General features: G+C 46.2%; 1 long non-coding RNA gene across 1 annotated transcript; it reads right to left on the bottom strand.

Moving 5' to 3' along the window:
• Positions 1-4,576: 4,576 nt before the first annotated feature.
• Positions 4,577-10,140, bottom strand: LOC144322526 (uncharacterized). Its single transcript, XR_013388157.1, has 3 exons — positions 8,320-10,140; positions 7,847-7,982; positions 4,577-6,093 (listed from the first exon to the last, which is right to left on the bottom strand). It is a non-coding gene; the product is annotated as an uncharacterized LOC144322526 (long non-coding RNA).
• Between the last annotated feature and the right edge of the window lie 427 nt (positions 10,141-10,567).

The raw sequence follows: 10,567 nt of genomic DNA on the forward strand, positions 1-10,567 counted from the left end.
GTGTCTGCCTGCGAATCTGTCCGGAGGCTCATTTCCACAGGACTGTGCCGCCAGGGGCTGGAGGCAAATGTGCCCCGAGTCCCGGGAGCGGTGAGAAAGCGCACGGTGACCCGCACAACTGCTCGCAGCGCTCCGAAGGCCCATCCAGCCCTTTCAATATAAGCTTTCATATTTATAAATACTGACAAATAACAAGCATCTGTTAGTCATCCAAGGAGATTAAGTGGCCTCAAAATGGAACCAGGAGACCAATCAGAGCCAATTAAGAATTATTACAGAAAGCAGGAGGTTGGGGCACCTGGGGGGCTCAGTCGGTTAGGCATCTGCCTCCGGCTGGGGTCAAGATCCCAGGGTTCTGGGATGAAGCCCCACGTTGGGAATCCTTGCTCAGCAGGGAGCTATCCTCTCTCTTTCCATCTGCCTCTCCTCCAGCTCATGCTCTCTCTCAAATTAAATAAAATCTTAAGGAGAAAAAAAAAAAAAAAAAAAAAAACAGGCAAGCAGGAGGTAGCTTTTAAAACAATTCAAATTTGGGCAGCTGGGTGGCTCAGCGGTTTAGCGCCACCTTCGGCCCAGGGTGTGATCCTGGAGACCAGGGATTGAGTCCCACTTCGGGCTCCCTGAATGGAGCCTGCTTCTCCCTCTGCCTGTCTCTCTCTCTCTCATAAATAAAATATTTAAAAATAAAACAATTCGATTTGTATTTCAGTGAAAAGGCAGAAGAAACATGAACTAGAATGCTGGGAGAACAAGAAACACTCCTTAAAAATAAAATAATTGCATCCATCCCCAAATAAAATAAAACTGCAGCATATATACCACTAAAAACTGACTCTGAGTTAGCAGATAAACTTATAAGAATTAATATGATCCCCTCAGAATACAGACAAAAAGATGAATTCATTAGGTGAAAAAATAAGAGTGAGGAAGATAGATATAATGTTCCGGTATTTATGTAATAGGAGTCTTAGAATCAAAGAAGATTGAATAAAAGTTCTCTCTCTCTCTTTTTTTTTTAAGTAATCTCTATACCCAACTGTGAGGCTCGAACTCATGACCCCTAGATCAAGAGTCACATACTCTTCCAACTGAGTCAGTCAGGTGCCCCAGAAGTGAAATATTAACAGAATAACGAGAGAAAATTTCCTGAGCTGAAAGAATTTTATCTATGGATTGAAGTGGTTCACTGAATCACAGGATTTTAATGGAAAAAGTCTACAAACCACTGACACAGAAGCCATTTTAAAAATGAAAAGATTCTATATAAAAGTTACTGGTATGAATCTTAAGACATAGATATAATGGATAATGTGCTATGAAAATGTTATGAGCAGAACTGATGCAAAAGTAAATAGGAAGCCTGAATATTCTGACCACAAGTGAAATTTAAAAGATTATAAAAAATCAAATAAGATGGATTCAGGTACTGAAAATTGCTCAAAGAAGACAAAATAAGGTAATGGAATATGGTTGGAGGAAGAGACGCTGAGATCCCCTTCTGAAAAGACAGCATTTGAGTTGGGATATTTATAACTGGTATATTAAGAGGTCTTAAGGTATGAATATGAAATTCTTTGATTTCTTACCAATATTGTCCTCAACTATGCTGTATTTATAGCACAGTCCTTTACAGGATAGGCCCTTATACACCTGTGGGGAACTCTATAAGTAAAGGTCCATCTAGAAGACAAAAAGCACTTTATAAGTATTTGAAACAGAGGAAATTTGCTACAATTAGTCACCAAGTGATAGAAAAGCCTAGAAACTGAACAGGGTGCAGTAAGACTATCCAGCTATTATCAAGAGAGGCATAATGGAGGAGAATGTGTTACTAAAGCCCAGAGGCCAGGAGCCAATAGTGAAAGTTGGGCCCTGCTAGGCCTGGACTCATAAAGGAAGAAGACCCCATAGCCAGAAATTGCAGGGAAGAAGCCGGAATTTGTTCCTTCCTCCTGCTTTCCAATCCCTCACCTACCAAAGGTAGCCAGAAGTCAGCTGGCCCAGCAGCGTGGGCAGCACAGCCTGCCAGGATCAAGTTCCCAACAGTGAGGTTTGAGAAAGGGTGAGATATGTACCTTAAGGGCAAATGCGCCCAGGACAGACCCAGGAAGATTTCATGACCTCCTGGGTGATTACAAGTCCAGTCTACCTTTTGACTTCAATCTCAAGTGATTTAAATCTCCTCTGCCTCTCCTGACCTCGGATCCTGACTGCCGGGAATGAAGATGGGGACAGAGTGTGATCAGGTTCTGAGATATCCCTCCCCTTCCTCCTGCAGATGCTCTCCCAGTGTATACGGGAAGGGCAGAGGAAGAGGAAACTGGGCAAGAGGGTCTTTACTCACCTGGCCACTGCTGCTGTTCTTTCTAAGTTGGCTATTGCTGCTTTCCTGGCTAACAGTGGCCACTGACACCCTCTCTGTGGCAGCCATTTGAATGCTGGTGAGTCCCCTGGAGGACCCAAGCCCAACTACCTTTCTTAGTGGCCCTTTCGCCTAGCTACAAATTCTTCCCTTCTTGCCAGTCAGCAGTAGGAGTACAAGTAGCTCCTCTTCTGTCCCTACTCCCAGCTGGAAACAATGCCAGGCTTCCTCTACCTCACTCACCTAAGTCTAGGGGCAAATTAGAAGATGATAATCAGGTGGGGAACAGCACGTCTCTCAGGGACCCCCTGTCTACGGCTGATTTCTTGGCACCTCCCCAGTATTTGGCTTAGGGGAAGGGTCACCTCTCATCACAAACAGTGCTCTCCCCACGAAGAGAAGATTCTGGCTCTAGCCCACCTTTTTTTTCTCTGCTCCAGTCATCTCATGAAGATTAGTAAGGAGGGATGGAAGACAGCTGATAGGGACGTTCCAACTTGACCTTTCGGTAAGCCCCAGCAGGGGAAACTGGTGCGATAGGGGGCAGCTCTCTTGAGATGAGACGGTGGATGCTTAGAACCTCTTTGTCCTTTGTCCATCTCTGGACTTTCGCTGGAATTCCTGGACAATAAAAAACATCCCACCGAGTAACTTGTTACCTTTGAACAACGGACAGGGGATGGGCTTGCAAAGATCTGGGGAAGAGTGTCCCAAGAAGGAGGAACAGCAAACATAAAGGCTTTGAGATGCAGGCTCATTCGGTATGTCTCAGAGGCAGAAAGAAGCTGGCAGGAGCTGAAGCAAGAGGCAGTGAGGGAGGAGACTGGAGCCAGCCGAGGGAGGATGGGTAGGCAGCTGCAGATCACCTAGGCTCCTGCAGACTCAGGTAAAGCATTTGGATTTTACGTCTGGTTGTTCTGAGGAGCTCCTGGAGGGTTTTAAGCAGGATAGGGACATGAACTGGTTTTATTTATTTTTTGGAGGCAGCAAATTATACAATTGAATGTATCATTAGGATATTTTCCACTGTCAGAGAACACAAAGCCAGCATTGACTCTGCATATACACAAAGAGAGTCTCACAGACACATACTTGCCTCCTGCTGCTAGTGTTCATTTTATTATTGACATAGAGACAACTATCTAGATGTTGGCTCGCAACAGATCTGTTAGGTTTGACAGTACATGAACTGATTTTTTTGTTTTGGAAAGACCACTGTGACTTCTGTGTGCTGAATGGACTGGGAGCCAAAGCTGGAGGCAAATGGCCCGGTTCAAAGACTGTCACAGTGATTTAGCCGAGAAGTGATGATGTCTCGGGCCATGGCTAAGCTGAGGACACAATGAGAAGTGGGCAGATTTGGGTTGGATATAGGAGGAGCCTACTGAAATGGCTCTGTTGTCAGAGAATGAATCTTGGGATTTGGGCCTTGGCCAGTTGCCTGTGTGGTGTCCCTTCTTCCTGGTATGGGAATGACTCTACAAGTCATAAGTCATTGTTGGTTGGTTGTTTTGTTTTCTTCATTATTGTATCCCCGGAATCTAAAAGAGATCTGCCAGTTAGTAGGTGCTCAATAAATATGTGTTGAATAATTGAAAAAGCAATCATTGGATTAGGTTAAAACTGAGAAGCCTATGGGACATACTCATCCTCTTGCCATCTGTGACTAAATGAATGCCTGAAACCACTGCATCTTTGTTTGCAAAATTCCACGTTTTAAAAAATGGAATGGGGAAGCAATTCTAGTTGTCATCGGCCAACTACCTATATCCCATCCGTTTGGACAGGTACAGCAAAGACTCACTTCTCTGGCAGAGGAGCACACTTCTTTGCCCTCCTCCTGGTCCTGCCTCTTGGAGGACTCAGGGGAATTCAACTGAACAAACTAGACCCCGTGGTGGAGAGATTTCATCTCTTCACCAACAGGCCTAGAGGAGTGTCCATTGCCTGAGGACTCAGCTTCCTGGCCTGAGCTGGCTTGATGGTCCAAGAGATGAGGAAGGTCTATACAGGCCCTGGGCTGTGCTGCTTCAAGATGAGATGCTTCCTCTTCACCCCAGTACTCTCCTTCCCAACCACAGATTTCTACTTCTGCAATTCTTCAAGAAAAAAGGTGCTCCAACCCTCTTTACCCATGGCATGTTGCTTCAAGGAGAAAGAGCCTCTCTTTTATCTGTCTGCTGATCCCTCCCACTTTCAAACAGCCCAACTTTTTTTTTTTTAAGATTTTATTTATTTATTCATGAGAGACAGAGAGAGAGGCAGAGACATAAGCAGACGGAGGAGAAGCAGGCTCCATGCAGGGAGCCCGATGTGGGACTCGATCCTGGGACTCCAGGATCACGCTCTGGGCCAAAGGTAGGCACCAAACCGCTGAGCCACCCAGGTGCCCCAAAACAGCCCAACTTTGATGGAAGCATCTTTTTTGGTAGTGCATAGACAACCCATTCCAACATCCTGACATCTGTTGACCTAGACTTCTTGTAACGGTCTAACTGGCTGCCTACAGCACATAGCCTGGAATGCTAGCTTCTCCCTCCAGGAAAGAGGAATCCTTGTGGCTCTGCACCACCTTGTCTGAGGCAATTCCACATTTTAGGGTCCCTGCAGTTCCATTTGCAGGGACCAATGGCTATATGATTCAGGCTTCCTTGGTTGGGCAACAGAAATCCAGTTAATTCTAGCTTACCTAGAAAAGGAGAGTTACTGGTCCTTGTACAAAGGCGGGGGGGCAGGTTGGCAATGGGATCGCTGTGTCCAGGCACCCGAATTATATTGTCAAGTTTTTTGCCCTCTCCTCCCAGGCCTTTCCCTGCATCACTCATCTCCACTTTTCTCCGAGCTCAGGCCTCATTTTCTCTTGCTCAGGATGGCTTCATCCTGGCAAGGACAGGGCATGGGAAGCACGGCCACCAGCAGCTCCTGACATGGCTCTGTTGTCATGCTCCTGACATGGCTCTGTTGTCAGCTGTGCCAAGGCAGTGAGAAGGCTGCTCTCTCCTCTCCAGGGTGAACCTGATGTAACTCCCAGCTGCTGCAAGGGCCAACCTCCACCCTCCTTCAGTCTCCAGCCTGCGGGTTGGGGCTCTGTGATTGGCCAGCCGTAGGTTGTGTCATCACCTGGGGGGGGGTGCAGCCCCACCAGGATCCACCAGATTTTTAAGGCCAGGAGGCGAGCCTGCTGTTTCTGTTGAGAAAGCCAGGGCAAGGAGCTGGGCAGGCCAACGCAACCGATCCGTCTTACAGGAAACCGGGTTGAACGCAGTCCAGGAACCGAATTGGGAGCGCGCGCTCAGGCTGGTTTTGTTTTCTTGTCTAACTTAAACAAGCAATGCACGATGTGGCAGGAATTGTCAGGAGGCGGCTCCCTCCGCCTGGATGCACAGGACCGAGGGGCGAGCCGGGGCCCGGAGGCCCTGCAGCCCCAGGCCCCACTTCAGGTGGTGACTCAGTGCGGTGACCCCGCCGTCCTCGGCCGCGCGCTGTCCGGCTCCCCAAAGCCAAATAAATAGGAAGTGGGGCAGACTGGATTCTTTTTAGCGGCAGTACCCTTGGGTTTGTTTTCGTGGGCATGAGTCCACTGGAAAGCAATTATTGTCTCTTGCCTTCTTGCTGCATCAGAGAAATGGAGCAATTTTAAAGGGAGATTTCAAAGAAACAGTTTTGTGACTTAGAAAACGGAATCACAGAGTGACTGCCAAGTTGGCTGTGCTGAGATGTCAGGACTGGTGCTTAAAAAAAAAAAAAAAGACTGTATATTTAAAGTGTACAACATTTTGACATACATATACATGGTGAAAAGATTACTAGTTAAGCTAATTACCATATCCATCTCTCCCCGTACTTACCGTGTGTGTGTGTGTGTGTGTGTGTGTGTGTGTGTGGTGAGAGCACCTGAGATCTGCTCCCTTAGCAAATTTCCAGTATACAGTATTATTGACGACAGTCACTGTGCTGTCCATTAGACCTCTAGAACTTCTTCACACGGCATAATTGCAACTTTGTGCTCTTTATTCAACATCTCCCCATTTCCTCCACCTCCCCACCTCTGGTAACCAGCCTTTTACTCTCTGCTTCTATAAATTCAACTTTTTTTTTAGATTCCACACAAGACTGAGATCATGCAGGATTTTTCTTTCTGTGTCTGGCTTATTCCACTTAACAATAATGTCCTCTGAGTTCACCCATGTTGTCATAAATGGCAGGATCTTCTTTTTTTAAGGCTGGATAATATTCCACTGCGTGGAATATTTCCATATCTTGTGTGTGTAGTTTCCATATCTTGGCTATTGTGAATAATGCAGCAATGAACATGAGAGTACAAACAGATCTTCAAGGTCCTGATTTCATTTCCTTTGGGTATGTATCCAGAAGATGGATTGCTGAATCCTATAGTAGCTTTAGTTTTAATTTTGCAAGGAACCCTCATACTATTTTACATAATGATGGTACCAATTTACATTCCCACCAATAGTGTTCAAGAGTTCTCTTTTCCCCACATCCTCTCCAATACTGGTTATCTTTTGTCATTTTTAAAAAAGATTTTATTTATTCATGAGAGACACATGCAGAGAGAGGCAGAGACATAGGCAGAGGGAGAAGCAGGCTCCATGCAGGGAGCCCAGTGTGGGACTGATCCCAAGACTCCGAGATCACAAGCTGAGCCAGAGGTAGACGCTCAACCACTGAGCCACCCAGGCGTCCCTGTCATTTTGATAATAGCCATCCTAACAGGTGTGAGGTGATATTGTAGTTTTGATATGCATTTCTCCAATGATGAGTGATATCAAGCATCTTTTCATGTGCCTCTTGGCCATGTGGATATCTTCTTTGGGAAAATGTCTATTCTGGTCCTTTACCCATTTTTAAAAGCAGGGTTCTCTTTTGTTTGTTTGTTGCTGTTGAGCTGTATGAGTTCTTTATATATTTTAGATGTTAACCCCTTATCAGATACATGGTTTGCAAATACCTCCTCCTATTCTGTAGGTTGCCCCTTTGTTGTGTTGATTATTTCCTTTGCTGAGCAGAAGCTTTTTAGTTTAATGTAGTTCCACCTGTTTATTTTTGCATTTTGTTACCTGAGCTTCTAGTTTCCAATCCCAAAAAGTCACTGCCCAGACCAGTGTGTCAAGACTTGTTCTGATCATATAGTTTCTATGAAGATCAGCTTGCTAGAATCCGAATGGATCTTACAGATCACAGCCAACCCTGTCACACTGCAGAAAAGGCAACTGAGCCCCAGAGAGGGGAAGAGAGTGATTCAAAGGACAGTAGTGGGACACCTGGGTGGCTCAGCGGTTGAGTGTCTGCCTTTGACTCAGGGCATGATCGCAGTTCAGGGATCAAGTCCCATACTGGGCTCCCTGGGAAGAGCCTGCTTCTCCCTCTGCCTATGTCTCTGCCTCTCTCTGTGTCTCTCATGAATAAATAAATCTTAAAAAAAATAAAGGACAGTAGTGAGTTTAAGGCAAAGTGAAGTCTCACCCCCAGATCTTCTGCGCTGTTGCACCAGAGTCTTGCCACTAAGTCACTTGCTTCATAAAGTAAATAATGGAGCGTCTGCTACAGCTTTGCTTCTAAATGTCCTTGAAAACAGTTGATGGGAAATTTCAACCTGCTGCTGCAAGGGAAATTGCTAAATGAATTCGATTCTTGCATGCCAAAAATATCTCTGCAAAGATGTGCCTCTATCATCGTTTAAACACAGGACACTTGGATTCAGCCATCAAGGACATGCCCTGGCCTCCCGGGGGCCTTCTCGATCTCTGAATTCCCATGGGCTGGAACTGGTCTCCCTGAATTGACTGCTTGACAGTGGTTTTGTCATTTCTGATACCTCCTGGGTTTCCCTCTCCTGACAGTTGGGCTGTGCTGCCCAGACTGGCCCCTGTCGACCTGCCCCCCCCACCCCACTTTCATAGCCAGGTGGTGTGAGTCACTTGCTCCTCCAGACCCACCTGGCTCTGTGCCCTGCAACCTGCTCTTTCTGGAATACAGCAGTGAGTTTCCTTGTGCTTTGGCTCCCAGGTGGGTTAGGCCGACTGGCTAGAGTTGGAAGGGAGGGAGGAGTGCGAGGTTGAGGTACTTATTTGCCAGGTTCCCTGTCTTCAGGCTCTCCAAGGTCCTGCTGCATTCCTCCAGTGAAAAGCGCATCTCCCATCAAGCGGCATCCTTCGCAGGCCTCCCTGCCCAGAGTCCAGATGCTTCTCCTCTCTGTGCCCATTTGGGTCTGGGTTGGTAACAGCACCCACTGTTACTGGTCCTCGGGGAGCTCTGCAGGCTTCTGCGTTCTCCCTTGTGGTTTCTCCATCCCCTGCCATCCCTTTGAAAACAGCCCTACTTTAAACTCTCCTCAAATTACCCTGTTTGTGTATGTCACCTGATCGGGTGGGACTCTAACTCCAACCTGAGACTTGGGTCTCCCCTAATCTCTGGGACATACTCTATCCCAAGAGAGACAACATTCGGAGTCAATTTGCCTGGAGTGTCCTTGAACCTAGACTCCTAAGTCTTACTAATGAACTCTCACTTTATTCCTGAGAACAAACCTCCAAGCCTTGGGGTGGGACTCCTCACATGGAGATGGCAAAGGTCAGGACCTTGAGCAGGGAACCTGCAGAGCTGTACTGCTGCTGGTCGGTGCTAGGTGTCTCCTAGGGCAGAGGGGCAATAATGGGGCCTGGTAATCCTGAATGAGAGCTTACCCTGGCAGCATGAGAAGCCAGAGTGTTCCTGCACTTCCTTAGGCTGCTAAGAGCTGGGAGGAGGGATCTGTGTTCATGTTTCGGCCTGAGCACTGGGGAGCAGCACCCTCCAGGGCCTGGTGCGGCGATGGCAGTGGGGGTCCACTGGCTGGACTGAAAGAGCCCCTAGGAAAGGGGAGGCACAGGGCTCTCCTCTCAGCACTAACCCCCCATTGGCCCACAAGTTCAAAATCCTAGTCCCCCTGGACCAGTCCTCTCAGGGGTCTCTGAAGCTCCAAGTCCCTGTTCCGGCAATTACGAGCTATTCAGTAGTAGCCCGTGCCGCCTTTATTTCTGTCCCTCATTGTGCTAGACACAAAATATGTTAGATTGAGAATAATTTACAGTCACTTACAACCTGCTTCGCTCAGACTGCCACTTGAGCATAAAACTGTGTGGGATAACAGTTTCACAGAAGAAAGAAGCAGTTGCAAAGATGCCCAGAGTGATAATATTATCTCACACGTTTTACAGTTTGTCAGACATTTTATCATGCAGTACATATCAACTGAGTCTCACAATAAACCTATTATATACACATGTGTGTGTATCATCTATCTATCTATCTATCTATCTAGATGTATCAGAAGAGCCTCAGGCTTCAAGAAATAAAATGACTTACCCAAGGTCATAGAAGTAGCCAGAATGAAGTCCTTCTTTATATTTCTTATGATCTCATTGTGTAATATATTAGTTGTGATGATGTCTGGCTTCCATTTGAGTCTGTGAGCTCACTAAGCATAGGCCCTGGCACTTATTATATTTTTTTGTCATATATGCCAGTAGGTGTGTGTGTGTGTGTGTGTGTGTGTGTGTGTAGGTATGTGTGCATACATTGCATCTTTAATGTTTAAGGAATAATAAAACAACCAGCCATGTATCTGCCACTTAGATTAGGAAATAAAATTTTTTATCATCCCTGTTGAAGGCCCTCTGTATCCTTTCCTTGTATCTCTCTCTCTCTCTCAATCTACTCTTTCAAACTATTATTCTGATTTTTTTAACATATTAATGTATCCTTAAAAATATATTATTTACTTGTGTATGTCATCTAATGTTCTATAAATGGGTACAAGGCCCATTTATCCTCACTCCCCCACATACCCTCCACATCATACACAGACACATCCTGTGCACAATAGGTGCTTGGGCTAGCCTGGCCTTAGCATGACCAAAAAGCATCTGTCTGGTCACTATAACCCAGTCACCAAGAGGTTGAAGAAGTCTGGTCAGAGGTTGGAGTTGGGTTTTGGGTAACCAAAATCATGGAACAAAACATCTTAGTGCCCCTATATTGTCTCCAGAGAAGTCCTTTGTAGCCACAAATCTGATCTATTCCAGGGGGATGTCCTGTAGATTGCTTACTGCCTGAAGCTGAAGTCCCACTTTGGAACTCAAGACTCCCTGCTCTCAAGGCCTGCTTTCTGTGTCATAAGTGGCAAGCACCACTCCTCTACACTTC

Source organism: Canis aureus, chromosome 10 (assembly GCF_053574225.1).
Source record: "Canis aureus isolate CA01 chromosome 10, VMU_Caureus_v.1.0, whole genome shotgun sequence".
NCBI classification, from domain to species: Eukaryota; Metazoa; Chordata; class Mammalia; order Carnivora; family Canidae; genus Canis; species Canis aureus.